The 15,062-nt window shown below is 44.9% G+C and overlaps 1 long non-coding RNA gene across 1 annotated transcript; it reads left to right on the forward strand.

The window, feature by feature from the left end:
* The first annotated feature begins 300 nt into the window (after positions 1–300).
* Positions 301–14,743, forward strand: LOC142856897 (uncharacterized). Its single transcript, XR_012911739.1, has 3 exons — positions 301–352; positions 622–693; positions 14,650–14,743. It is a non-coding gene; the product is annotated as an uncharacterized LOC142856897 (long non-coding RNA).
* The last annotated feature ends 319 nt before the right edge of the window (positions 14,744–15,062 follow it).

The raw sequence follows: 15,062 nt of genomic DNA on the forward strand, positions 1-15,062 counted from the left end.
GTGCTATGAAGATGATTAGAAATGGGCTAAATTAATATGTGAGAATTAGCCTAGAAGAGGCTAGATAAAAATGGGCCGAGCAGTGTTTAAAAGAATACAGTGTCCGTGTAATTATTTCGGGGCATAAGCTAGAGCCAGCCAGGCAGCTGTGGTGCTGGATGTTCTCAGGGTCTTTCCCTAGTGTGCTTGCCAAAAGGAGTTGCCACCTCGTTCCAACAGTCTCCCGTTGTCCCGTAGGAGCTAGTACCACGTGATGCTGCATTGATATTTTTTCTATGCCAATAGCTCGCCCCTGGAGAAGGAACACACAGTGAAGACTGAAGACGGAGAGTTTGCCTTCCTCGCTCTGCTGGTTCGTTGTTGTCTGCTTGATGTAAATTAAAGTCACCTGGGAAAAGGAGATTTTTCATTGAGGAATTGCGCCCCCCACCAGAGTGGTCTGTAGGAAAGCTTGCGAGGTCGTGTGTGTGCGCTGAAGTGAAAGAGCCCAAGCCTGCTGAGGGCAGGTGTTACCTCTTAGTTGCATAAGGGCAGGGGGGTCCTGGGTTGTGCAATAAAACAGGCTGAACAAACCATGGAGACCAAGCAAGTAAGCAGTGTTCCTCTCTGTCTCTGCTTCAGTTTTCAGGTCCTGCCTCAAAGTTCCTGTCTTGAGTTCTTGCCTTGGCTGCCCTCTACGTTGAACTGTAACCTGTAAGCCAAACAAACCCTACCTTCTCCAAGTTGATTTGGTCAATGAGGTAGTATTGGCAGGATAGTAAGGAAAGTTAAAAAAAAAAAATCCTTCTGTGGAAACCATTTCAGGTTCTGGACCAAGATGCCCTGAAGGTATTAAGGGGAGGAGCTACAGCATGTTACCCCCACATTCTAAGAGAAGTGACGTTTGGGATCTTGCTTCTGTGATGCCGGAAGTGGGTCACTGGCTTGGATGTGACCGTGGCAACAACAGCAGCAGAGGAGAGATGCAGGCGCTCGTGAAGGGTTGCTGAATCCCGACCTTGCTTTCTTGGTGTGCTGTCTCAGCTAACTGACCTCTGTGGATTTCAGATTCCAGGGCAGTGTAGATGGATGTTTCTTTGGGCCATCCGCTCACAAACCAACCACACGAAGGCTTATTATTAATTATGAAAGCTTGCCTATAGCTTAGGCTTATTTCACTAGCTCTTAGAACTCACAATCAACCCATTTCTATTCATCCATGTGCTGCCACATGGCCTGTGGCTTTTACCTCTCCCATTGCATGTCTTGCTCCCTCTGTGTCCCACTGGTGACTCTGCCTTTCTTCTTCCCCAAGACTTCTCTGTCCCCAGAAGTCCCACCTAACTCTTCCTGCCTAGCTATTGGCCATTTATCTCTGTAGTAAACCAATCCTGGGGACGCACTTCCAGCCAGTATAAAGGAATACTCTTCAAAAAAGCAGTGGGAAGAGAATGGAGGCCACATTTCACAGTGATCTTACAGAATCATAGCGCAAGCACTCAATATGACCTTCAGCTCACAGACATACTCAATAAACAAGATTACTACCATTATATTGGGATCAAGTGAAGCATTTATTTAGTTATTCTTTATCAATAAAAAAATCGAGAGTCAAATATCAGGGTAAGAATCTGAAAGATCAGAGAAGGAGCAGCTACCAGTGACTTCCCCTTCGGTTCCTTCCTTCAAAGAAACTGAGATCCTCTCTCAGCCCCGCTTTACCAGTTCCTGTCTCCTATCTATCTGCAGTCCTCCAAACCTCTATGGTTAATCTTGATCAGGAAGTGGCTAGCTCTGCCTTCTAACTCAAAGCAGGCTTTATTTTCAGAATGAAATCAAAATATCACACTACAGTTAAGAGACACAGAAGATGCCTGACCTATAATGGATTGACTACCGTGGGACGTGTAGGAGCGGAGTGGACGACCTGGGACTGCCTACTTCAGGGTCCACATTTCCCAGCCAAGCTTAAGGAATGGAAAAGGCAGGGGGTAGCTCCTCTCAGCTGGAGCTCTGCAGTATGATTCCTGCCCCGTCTTTCTGGCTCCACCTGCTGAACTGAAGTGGCGCTTCTTTATTTTAAAAGCTCAGATAGTTTTGCGTGGCCTGATTTGCCTTTTAATCTGTGATTTTTATCCACCTGTGCTGGCTCGTTTAAGTCAACTTAACTCAGGCAAGAGTCATCTGAGATGAGAGAACCCCAACTGAGAAAATGCCTCCATAAGATCACATGGTAGGCAAGCCTGTGGGGGGAGGGAATTTTCTTGATTAGCAATTGTGTGTGTATGTGTGGGGGGGGAGGCAGTGCCATCCCTGGGCAGGTGGTCCTGAGTTCAATATGAAAGCAGGCTGAGCAAGCCGTAGGAGGCAAGCCAGTAAGTAGCAGCCCTCCATGGCCTCTGCATCAGATTTTTGCCTGGCTTGAGTTCCTGTTCTGACTTCCTTTAGTAATGGACTATAGTGTGAAAGTGTAAGCCACATAAACCTACCTTGTTTTTGGTCATGGTATTTCATCGCAGCAACAGCAAACCTAAGACAGAAGTTGGTATCAAGATATTGCTGTGACATATTGCTGTGACAGACCTGACCGTATTGCTCTGGGGAGGATTGCAGAAGGACTCTGGAACTTTGTGGGATGTTCTGCAGGATCTCAGAAGATAAGAACATTGAAAGCAATGAAGACAATGGAGGTCTGGCTTGTGAAGTTTCAGAGGGAAGCAAAGACTCCACTGGGCCATTTCTGTGAAGAATCTGTGTGTCTGGTCAGCTGGAGCTGAACAATTGGCTGTGATTAACAAGAGACCAGAATCACTAAAATCACCCCCCCCCCCGGGACAGTGGGTGCTGGTCAGCTCGGGCTGAGGATCAGCTTTGGTTAAGAAGAGGCACACATGCCAGTTGTATTTGGAGGTGGTTAAGGTTGTACCTTGTGCTGGTAGCCAGGCTTGACCGTAAGAGTCACCCAGATGGTACTGGCTTTGAAGGTGTGCAGGGGTCATGGGGAAAAGCCGAGACTTGGCACTGTGAGAGGCCAGGAGAGGCTACTGTTGAAAGTGCAGCCCAGTTGCAGCAGAGACCTCAGCGTTTTGAGATGCAGAACCATGGAACTATGGCTAAGAACAGCAGCAGCAGTGGAGTCGGGGTGGCCCAAGCTCTGCAGACAAACTGTGTGTACTGCAGAGGGCAGAGCTACAGACGTGTTTCAGGCCCATGGAGGATCCCAGAAGATTGTGAGTAAATCCTAGATATTGAACGCTGAATTATTTACACCGTTGGCATTTGGTTTTGCTTTGTTCAGATTGTGCCTGCACCCTGGTTCCTCCCTCTTGCAGTAAGAAAATATTTGACTTACGGTTGATTTCCTAGGAGCCCACAGTTGAGAGTCTTTAAATTTTTTAAAGAGACTTTGGGTATTTACAGAGACCGGGATTTGAAAGTTTTGGAATTGGTAAAGACCATGGGACTTTTAAGTGTGTAGTATGTTTTGTATTTGTGATATTTATTAATCTGCAATCTTAGGATGAAGTGCAAAAAGGAGAGGCTACATCTTAAAGTGGTGTATGTCAAGTTGACAAAGGTGCTGATGGTACGGGCTAGTTTTGCATCAGCTTGTCAAGGGCTAGAGCGAGTCATTTGAGAGGAGAAAATGCCTCCTTAAGATTGGACTGTAGACAAGCCTGTAGGGCATTTTCTTAATTAGTGATTGACGTGGGCGGTCCCAGCCTATTGAGAGTGGGGTCATGCCTGGGCTGGTGGTCCTGGTTTCTTTAAGAAAGCAGGTTGAGCAAGCCATAGGGAATAAGTCAGTAAGCAGCTCCCCTCCATGGCCTCTGCATCAGCTCCTGCCTCCAGGTTCCTGCCCTGCTTGAGTTCCTGTTCTGATTTCCCTCAGTGATGGACTGTGATGTGGAAGTGTAGGCCAAATAAACCCTGTCCTCCCCAACTTGTTTGTTTGTTTGTTTTGTCATGGTGCCATAGTGACTGTGGCTAAGATGCCACCTAAACACATCTTACATCCATAGTAACTGGGTCATGATGGTGTCCCAGACGAATGCAGGAGTAAGGCATTACTCAGTGTCATCCAGCGAGTGTCTGTGGTGGTTCTCTTACTTGCTACTTGCTTCTTGCTTTGGTGAAACGGATTATCAGGTAGTTATCAGACCGCAAGCAGGATGTGGTCACTGGGCAATAGAGGATTCATATTATGGCTCAGAGAGCCGGAGGGGTCTAGAAGCATAGCCCGAGGCTCAGGGTCTGCTCAGCTTCCCTGGCTTTCTTTTGGGCTCTGTGTCCTGTCCAAATTGTCTTCAGGAAAGTTTCTGTCAGCCTGCTCCTTCCCATTAGTTCTATGAAGAATCCTTTGGTGGTGTTCCTCCATTTGCCACTAGGGGTCAGCACATCTCAGGGAGTAAAATACACTGGACCTGGACACCTTTCGTCACACAATTAGGGTGGGAAGGGGCAAGAGATAATGAAGAAAATTGCTACCTCTTAAAACACTGCCCACGCCAGGGTACCCGAGCGGCTCCGTGCCCCAAAATCCTTCCAGCATGTACGTACCAAGGAACAGCCTGCAAAAACTCCGGCATTTTGGCTACTAAAATAATTGATGCTCAAGACCATAGGCAAAAATGAGGACGGTTGTGTAACCACCTCACAGAAGGATGTATAAGGGAGCAAGCTTCCTTTCTTTATAAAGTTAGTCCTGTATTCTCAAGAGCAGAGCGTCAGTGACTTTACCCTCTGCTGGAGATGCCACTGAACACTGCGCTTCTGCTGGCCACCTAGTAATTAGGTTTTTATTGACTGCCATTAATGGGATTTGTCTCTTAGAGTAAAAGAAGGCACATAGAAGGAATGCGTGCTGGGTTAAAGAAAGTTTTCTGCTGCCTCTGAGAACAGACTCTTTTGGAACATCCCGGGACCTTTCCTGTACTGAGATCAGCTGAGACACAGCTCATACCCGACAATGGTACCAAGACACAGAAGCGGGAGAACCGAGTAGTTCTTTTGATTTGTTCCCTACAATAAATGTCTTATGAAGGGAAAAGGAGGTGGATGAGGAAAGGAGGGGAGGAGGGAGCACTCCAAAGGTGTCTGTCTGTTGGGGTTGGGATAATGGGATGTCGCCTCCCAGGAGAGGGGATTTCAAAGCTTCGGGCCTGCACCCCACTCCCCACCCCTCACCCAACACAGAGTTTGCTCGCTGCCCTCTGTAGTGAAGCTGAATAACGTTCTGGCCTGCGCCCCTACTCCTCCCCCCACCCCCCGTCACCCAACACAGAGTTTGCCCACTGCCCTCTGTACCGGAGCTGAATAACGTTCTTTGGCTAGAAGGCATCATTCCAATCTCTGCCCCGTAGCCTGTTGGAGCTCCCTCTTCCTCATTCTTTAAGGACACGCGGCAACATTCAGGGCATACCCAGGTAATCCGGTATGGTCTTCGTGTCCCAAGATCCTTTGCATATGATGCCGACAAAGACTTTCTCCCCCGGTAACATTGTATATTTCACGGAAGAGGACAGGGTGTCTTTGGGAACTGTATTTTAGCTATGGCAGTGAAGAGCTGAGACTCTGATTTATATCTAGACTTGGAACCTAGCAGACAAGAAGAGAAGTCACCTGAGCAGAGACTGTGCCAGCACCTCCCTTTCTCTGCCAAACAGGGCATGCTCAGAGCATTGCAAAGCCCCACACTGAGCAGGAGTGAGAGGCCTGGCTCCCACATTCTCAGACTGGGGGAGAGATGACCTCAGCATGCAAGTCTCAGGGGGTCAAAGGTGTGGCAGGTGTTGCCCGTCCCCCGGCTGTACTGGATTTCAGCATCATCTTCCAGCGATGCCACGCTCTTTAGGAGAGTTAACCGAATTATCCAATCATTTAGTTAAAAGCATGTCAAAAGGCCTGCAGGGAGATCAGCCCTGCAGGGGTGAGGACCGGCATTCAGAGCTCCAGAAACCACGCAGAAGTTGATTTGGGCCGTGTGCCCAACACTGGGGGAAAGCAGAGATGGGCAGCCTCCTGGGGCTCGTTGACCAACAAGCCTAGAAGGATGGAGGAACTCCAGCTTTCATGAGAAATCCTGTCTTGAAAAATAAGATGGAGGTGATGAAGGAAGGAAGGAAGGAAGGAAGGAAGGAAGGAAGGAAGGAAGGAAGGAAGGAAGGAAGGAAGGAAGGTAGAGCTGACTCCATATCCACACAGCTGCACGCACAAACAAGCATGCGCATACATCATAGAAACAAATAAATGCCACGCCAGAAGGCGCTTAAAATAATAAACATAGAGCAAGTAGGTTTTTACTTCGGAGCTGAAGGCAGAAGAAAGAGATGGATTAGATCAACGGCTCTCAACCTGTGGGTCGCCATCCCTTTGGCAAACTTCTATCTCCAAATATATTTACAGTACGATTCATAAGAGTAGCAAAATGACAGTTATGAAGGAGCAACAAAAATAAGTTTATCGTTGGGGTCATCACAACATGAGGGTGGTGGCATATTAATCAGCCTCATGTATTGACATGAATAATACATGTGATACTCTGTATTAAAAGGTTGCAGCATTAGGAAGGTTGAGGACCACTGAATCAGGGGAAGAGGTGACTGGTTTACAGGACAGCTCAGATTTTGAGTCTTTTGATCATTTTGGAGCCTCAGGGTTTTTTTTTTTTTTTATTTGTGTGTGTGTGTGTGTGTGTGTGTGTGTGTGTGTGTATAAGTGTGTGTAAAATGCCATCAATATGATCTTCCTTAGGAGTCCCACAGCGAAACTAGAATCTGGGGTGTTTAATCCCCATCCCTGCTTCTTGCAGTCAAGCTAGTCCTGTGATCTCTTCCCTACAGGAGAAGGGACACTACCGCCTGGTTATTGGGGGTCAGTTCATGCTGTTTCCCTACAGGCTTTGCTCTGATGCTCAGTAGGAAGGGATTAAAATGAGCTACCACGGGAGAAAGTACAAAATGTTGCCTGTAAAACTGACGGAGGGTTGAGACTGTAGCTCAGTGATGCAGTGCTCGCCCAGCATACACAAAACCGTGGGGGCCATGCCCAGTACCACCGCAATATTTTAAAGGAAGCTGATCACTGTCAACAGTTAGAGATCCCATACAACTCCTAAACCCCCGTTACAACAGTGCACAGGTGGGGTATCTCCCAGCCAGCAGTGTCTCAGTTCCCTGAGCACCCTAGAAGTCCTTCCTTTGCCCTGGCCAGGTCTCAGGCGATTCATGACGTTCTAGTGTTCTTGGTTGTCCTGAGATTACAACTCTTGCTGGCTGCCAGCCCTCTTCACTGAAGGGGAAGTTTGGGTTTTATTGTCTTACACGGATGCTGCAGGGATGTCACTTGCCACACTTAATTGAGTCCCTAATGCCCTTTATATTTAAGTCCCATCATGAGCTGACCTACAACAGAGAGGAGAAGATGCTCCAATTGAGGCTGAGGTGGTCCTGCGGACAGTTGTCCGTGGTGAGTGAATCGGTCACATAAGCATCTCCCAGCACTGATTTTTCTTGTCCCCTCTGAAACCCTTGGCAGTTTCCCTTGCTCTCAGCTGTGCTGTCGACTTCTGAAGACCATTTCCACCACTTATCTCACTAATGAGTCATGCCAGCCTCCACTTTGTGTCCTCGAACGTGCGTGATTCAGAGGAGGATCGAGAAGTCACCTTGAGCAAACCGAGCCAGTGGGTGCCTACGGAACCTGAGATTCTGTTATTCTAATGAATGGCCGGGCAATCCTGTTGTGCCCTTGCCTGGGTACACTTGGGCTGGCAAAGCTGTAAATCCCTCATTTGCTTTTGCAAGGAATTATGTAATCGTAATTTTTTTTTATAATAAATATCCACTCCACACATAACAACGTGTAGGGTATGGCTCTGGTTCTTCGCCTCCCTGAACACCCTGTAAGTTCTCCTGTCAGTGTGAAGCCCCAGGATGATCTTGCAGAAGCCACTTTACAAGGCAATTAGACTCACACACGGAGTTGAAACAAAACACACAGAGCTGGGGAAGGGATGGCAGCGCCAAGAGCAACCGTGGGCGAGCTTGCACACACAGACAGTGACAAGCGCGCCACGTGCACGTCTGTGGGTCACATGCACACCTGCAGGACAGCAACTGTGAATTCTTGAGATTAGAGAATGGGTTCCAATTTTAGAGAGTGAAGAGATGTGAAGTCAAAGCGAAAGGTCGTGCCTCTTAGAATCGGTGCTAAAAGCCAAGCCGTTCCGTCTTTCTGCTTCCCGTGCTTCTTTCTCAACTTGAAGCGTTTTCTCCAGGGACTGATTGTACCCCTGATTGGATGGTGAGGTTAATTGACTTTGGTTTTTGGGGAGTGAATTATGTGCCCCATTCTGCTCTATCCAGATTTCTGCCTGAGTCATTGAGACAGCGCTCACCTAAGAACTAGCTGGAGATTCTCCATCCTGAGGCTGCCTGTCACTTTTCAGCCAAGACACTTATCAGCTCCCTCAGAAGCCCCTGGGTTATATTGCTCTCTGGATACTTCCCTGGCACGACGGGGCCTTCTGGGAGCTACCGAAGTGTCCTGCTGGGATGCCATGAGATGCTCGTTACTTTAGTAATGTGCTGAGCCCGGTACGCGATGATTGCCGGCAGAAAGTCGATGGAGTGCTTTGCTGCGATAAGCCACACGGGTCAGTGATGCCCAGAATTTTCCAGTGAGAGAAGATGCCTGGCTCCAAGGAGACTGAATTGCACTGTGCTTCAACACAGCTGGAGGAGGGGCAGCTGGAGTGGCGATTCCCACTAGTTTTATCAGGAATTTTTCTCACCACTGGCCCGGAGCACAGTATCACTGGAAAGGGAAGACAACATAAATAAACATGGGAAGAATTTAAATCACTTACATAGCTCCCCAAATATTTTCCATATAGAAACATTTCGGTTTCCAGGGTTTTTTTTTCCCAATTGTTTTATTGTTCTAAAGTTCACAGATAACATTTATTATTGAAACCATTTTTAACTGAACAGTTCAGTGATGCAAAAATATTTATAATGTGGTGTAACCATCATCACCATCCACCTTGTAACGTTTTTTATCTGATAAACTGACGTCCAAAACCTATTAATAATAGCACCTTCATTTCCCTTTCCCTTTATCCCCGGCAAACATCATTCCACTGTCCAGTTTTAATTGCCTTTTCCAAAAGAAATATTTAATTTAGAGATTGGTATAGCTGAACATTTTTATAGATGCTTAGAATTTGGGGGATTGGCATAATCATTGTTCATCTAATTAAGATGCAGTGTGATATTTTAACTTATGCAGCGATCTAATCAGGGTGATGAGCAGCTCCCTGTCCTTATCATTTACTTATCTCTGGAAACTTGCAAGAGGAACCACTTCCATCTAGCTTTAGCTTCAGAACTCAGGAGGCTGCATATTCAAGGATGACCAGATAATTAGTCTGGCTTCAAATTTCTACAACATGACTGAAGCACTCATCTAATTAAGACAGGCTAATCTCAAATAATTTTTCCATTCATTAACTTAAAGTCAACTTGGTAGGAATCTCAGTGGCATCTTCAAAATCTCCTCTGCCATAAAAGATCATGTCGTGACATCCCATCATAATCACAATCTTGCTCACACCCAAGGGGCGAAGACTATGTAGGACTCTAAATAAGAAGCAACATTTGGGGTCCACGTTAGAGTTCTTTTTTTTTAAATATTTATTTATTTATTTATTTATTTATTTATTTATTTATTTATTTATTATGTATACAATATTCTGTCTGTGTGTATGCCTGCAGGCCAGAAGAGGGCACCAGATATCATTACAGATGGTTGTGAGCCACCATGTGGTTGCTGGGAATTGAACTCAGGACCTTTGGAAGAGCAGGCAGTGCTCTTAACCTCTGAGCCATCTCTCCAGGCCCCCACGTTAGAGTTCTATCTGCCATATAAAGTAGAACATCTATATCCATCGAGCAATTTGAGATCTCTGCAAGGTAAATATCAGAAGGCGTGTCAGGGAAGGACACCGAAATAAACCCAACAGCTCAAAGTAAGAAGAAAGCTCAGAGAACAATAAGCAAAATACCAAAGGTACAACTCATAACTGGATGTCATACAATATGCTACAAACACGCCTACTCACATGGGGAACAGCTATCAGTGTGTGTGGTGGTAGTTAGCATAGATACGGAAACATCCATGATAAATGAGGAAACTCAAAAGTTCATTCTCTCTCTCTCTCTCTCTCTCTCTCTCTCTCTCTCTCTCTCTCCTTCCTGTCCCATGTGCTCATGTACGTGTGTGTGTGTGTGTGTGTGTGTTTGAGACAGGGTATCATGTAGCCCAGGCTGGCCTTGGACTCCTTTTCCTCCCTCCTCTGCTTCTGAGTATGAACTCTGAATGAATGGCTTATCCTTTTATACTTTTAACTTTGAATTTAATTTGCATTTCTATTTTTCCATGAAGTATCTTAAGGTTTTATAGAGGTTAATATAATTCATTTAACAATCATCCTATTTAGGAGCTGGTGGGATGGTGCGGTTAATGTGCATACCATGTAAGCATGAAGACCTGGGTTTGGATGCCCAAGTTACCCATAAGAGCTGGGCGTGGCAGTTTGTCCCAGCACTGAGATGACTGAGACAGACTGATTCCTAGAGATCATTGGCTTTGCCAGCTTAGCCAATTGGAGAGCTATGGGTTCAGTGATAGACTTTATCTAAAAAAAAAAAAAAATGGCATAAAGTGATTGGGAAAGACACCTGATATCAGCTCTGAACTTCACACGCACATGCACATATGTGAACGTGCATCCTCATGTCTAAAAGCATGTGCCATATAATACACACGTGATGTTTACATTTTTATTATTATTGTATGTGGCCATTAGTTTTGTGTTGGCTGGAGGACAACTTTGAAGACTCTGCTCTCTCCTTTCCCTTCTCCAGTGGTTCTAGTGATCAAAATCTGGTCAGGGGTTTTGCAGCAAGTGCCTTACTCAGCGAGTGATGTGGTCTCACATACACACTTTAAAAATTTTTTAAAAAGTAACTTTCTAGATAGTGTTTTTAAATCTTTCTTAGTGTTGTTTATGCCATCCTGATGGTTTTGGCTTCTCTGTGTTCTTTCAGCTGAAAATGCTTTATAATTTCACATTTGATTTTTTTTCTGTCTTAGTTGGTGTTTCTATTCTTGTGAAGAGACACAATGACCACAGCAACTCTTTTAAGGAAAACATTTAATTAGGGCTGGCTTCAGAGGTTTAGTCCATTGTCAATGTTGGAGAAAAGATGGTGGCAGACAGACATGTTGCTGGAGAGGTAGCTGGGAGTTCTGCACCCAAATCGGCAGGTATATAAAGTGGCACTAGGCCTGGCTTACCTGTGTGAAACATCAAAGCCCACACCTAGTGACCCACTTCCTCCAACAAGGCCGCACCTAGTCCAACAAGGTCACATCTCCTAATTTTGTCACTCCCTGTGAGCCCATGGGGACATTTTCGTTCAAACCACCACACCTTCTTTGACCCATTTGCTGTTCCTAAGCTTGTTGTTTGGTTCCCACCATTAAAACGTCTACCAATCGCTAAGGGTGAGTTTCGATCTGAGTCCATGCTGGCTAGAAAGCATATCTGCATGGGCCTGAATATTTCCAAGCTGTCAACTATCTTACAGCCCAGGATGTGACCTACTTTCCTACATCCTCTGTGTCCACGCGAAAACTGCATTTTCCTGTTGTTAAACGAAGTGTTTTATAGATGGGGATTATGATTAATTGGTTAATAGTGACTTTCAACCTTTGATACGCTTGCTGACTTTCTCTCAACTTGTTCTAGCATTTGCTGTGAGACAATCGGCCAGCTGCTAAGTGTAGTTTGTGATTGCTTGGCTCGCTCTGGGTTTCCTAAGGATCCGACATGTGGTGCAAAGCTCTGCCGCGCATTGTTTGGTTACATGGGTATTGTCGATACAGCTTTTTTCATTTGTTTTAGCTGAGTATCCCATTTTATCTTTTAAATCCTGGCCTCTTTGTGTTATAATAAAGAACACATACAAGTAGCACCCACTTAAGAGTCTTTTCTAAAATCCAGTTTTAAGTTTGCACAGATTAGATCATACACAGTTAGTGGGATAAGTGACACAATTAGATTTCAGTCTGTTATCTTGTGGGACCTCCTTCTCTGAGGTCTCGCTTGAGTTCAGTCCTCAGCATAAACCAGGGTGATGACCCCCGGGTCTGTAATCACAGCTCCTCAGAGAAGAACCTGGGGGAATCATAGACTTCACGGTCATCCTCGGTCTCATCTAGTGCCCAGCTGACTTGGGTTAGTTGAGATGCTCTCTCCAAACCATTGTTAGATTTCATATGCCATGCCCTTCTAAGAAGCACGAGGTAAGCTCATGCCCCACTGAACTTCCCACCTCCCTGTTACTGCCCCAGTGGTTATTTCAGTTCCTAGGTCCCATGTTAACACAATGCTGGCCTGGAGCCTTCTTCTGCTACTTCATAATAACACGGGAGAGCAGTAGGCTGGTGCTTTGCTACAGAGGTCAGTGTAGTTGTTCTATATTCTTGTAAGGCAGCATTGGTAATCTCTTACTGTGCCTAATCTATGAATTAATCTTCATCATGGTATAGACATATACAGAAGAAAGAACTATGAGTAACGTTTAGTACAATCCCAGGCTTCAGCATCCCCTGGAGGCCGGGCAGTGCATCTTCCAAGGACAAGGGAGGACAGCGGCCTGTGTGGTTTGGATGTCCAGTCTCTTCCTTGCTAGCTTTTTCCTGTTCGTCTTTGTTTCATTTTGGATTAACTCAGGGTTTTGTGTGTGTGTGTGTTTTGTTTTTATTTTGTTTATTTTTTATTGTTGGTTTCTCAACTATAAACCTTTGTCTGGGTGTTTTGTGGCATAATATATTTTATAGAGTCTACGCTATGGAGTACATACCTCAGATTTATTGTTGCTAGGCTAGGGCAATCTACTGCTTCATGTCTGGTGTAAAAGTTAGAAAACTTCATCTCTATTATCATATAGTTTACTTATATATAAATTATAAGCTCTATAATACACTCCTTTTATTTAAACATTGAATTGTTTTATAAAGCATTTAATAAGAAAAAAATCACATATTTGCCATGTAAGTATATTTTAATTTCTTTGTATAGATTCCACCCTGTATTATTTTCTTGCTGCTAAGATGATTTCCTTTCAAACTTTCATACTATATGCTTACTGGTGAAGTCTTCCAGTTTTTATGTATTTGAAAACATTTGTATTTTATCTATTTTTTTTCCCAGAGTGAATCTTGCATGCTGCGATTGGCATCCTGTTTAATGTCTGGATGGTATTTCTAACCACAACCCCAAACATTCAAATCCAGTGCTTATGCAATATTTAATCTATGATTACTCCCGTGGTTTAGTTTTCCTTTCGACTACTGTAGTTTGCATCCATACAAGTTCAATTTGAGTATGGTTTTTGAAGTGCTCTGATCTATACCCACCTTTTTGAATATTTGAAATATTTCAAAAACAGTTGTAATAACTGTTATGGTGTTGATCTGCAGACTCAGTGAGGGAGATAGCTGGTGCAGATGCATTATGGGATGGAGCCCTTAGGGACATGAGGCCTAGTTGGTACTTGTTAGTCCGTGGGGGATGTGGGACTTTAAGGTTTATGACCTAATCTGATTTTTAGTCTTTTTTTTTTTTGCTTCCTGATCCACTAAGATGAAGATACCACATGTCAAGCTACCACCCCCACAGTTTCTATGCCCCACCATGACCGAGTCAATACCTCTGAGACTGTGAGCCAAAATGAAACTCTCCTCTTCTACCTCTGTCGTGTTTGTTGTCACAGAGATAAGAAGAGTGCCTATGCCAATGTACTTGCTGTTAACACTAACACCTCTCAGTCTTGAGTCAGTTCTGACTCATAGAGGATCATGTTTTCCTTATACTTTGAATATCTGGTAAAGGAGCATTAGATGCCAGGCATTGGGTGACTGGATGTTGAGTGGTTTGGTTTCTCTATCTTGGGCTTTTCTCTGGAGGCAACTGAGTTATTGAGAAACAGGTCGAAGCTCTCGAGTACAGACTTGTGAAGTGGATCTGTCTGGAGCCATGTTTGGTCTGGGGGGTGATTATTTCCCACTACTGAGTAATGGTCCCTACAGATATTCTTTCTACTGTGCCCCAAATTTGATTTTTTCCCCCAATTGGGTGAAGGGGGCTATATTCTTGACTTCTGATAAACAATGGCTGCTATTATCTAATATAATCCTTTCAAAGTTCCCCCTTCAGCACTGTGTGGTATATCTTCATACGCGTGACATGAAGACTCAGCTGATACAAGGGAACCCCTCCACGTCTCCAGGCTTCACTCTGTGCCCTCATCTCTTCTCTGGCTCTCTTTTCTGGAAACTCTAGCTGCCTGGTCTTTTTGACTCTTACCTCCATCCCCTTACCCCTGGGTTTCCATTTCAGGACAAAAGCGAGTCTCACTTCATTTGGTTCTCATCTTGCCTGGCTCTCTGTTATCCGTGGCCTGAAAATCAACTCATTAAGGTTCTTGTCTCATATAGTTTGCCGTGTGTGTGTGTGTGTGTGTGTGTGTGTGTGTGTGTGTGTGTGTGTTAGCATCAGGCAAAGGAAAAGATATCTTCTTGGTGCTCCATCCTGGGCAGATGCGGACTTCTTCAAACAACATATCCTCGTGTGTACTTCAGATGCCTCCACAGTTTCTGACTGACAGACAAATGAGACACTGGAAGGCTGAAGGTGGGAGCCCACAGCTAGCCTGTCTCTGTCTTTGTGGACCCTAGAGGAGGGCACACAGTCCTCGTCTATTACAAAAGAGATTCTAATAGAATCTTTCCAGCATAGAGCATTGCTTGAGGGTAATTGTATTATAAGCACTGATGGGAATTATAATTGCAATTATGCCAATTTCGGTATTTACTGCCCAGGGTGGCTAGCACTTGAGCAATTAGAATTTATTAATGTGTAAGTGTAGCTACTTACACATACCTCTGCTTTAGAAACACTACTTCCTATGGTACTTACTTTTAAAATGTCCAATAAGACATATATTCTTACA

The sequence above is a fragment of the Microtus pennsylvanicus genome, chromosome 9 (assembly GCF_037038515.1).
Source record: "Microtus pennsylvanicus isolate mMicPen1 chromosome 9, mMicPen1.hap1, whole genome shotgun sequence".
NCBI classification, from domain to species: domain Eukaryota; kingdom Metazoa; phylum Chordata; class Mammalia; order Rodentia; family Cricetidae; genus Microtus; species Microtus pennsylvanicus.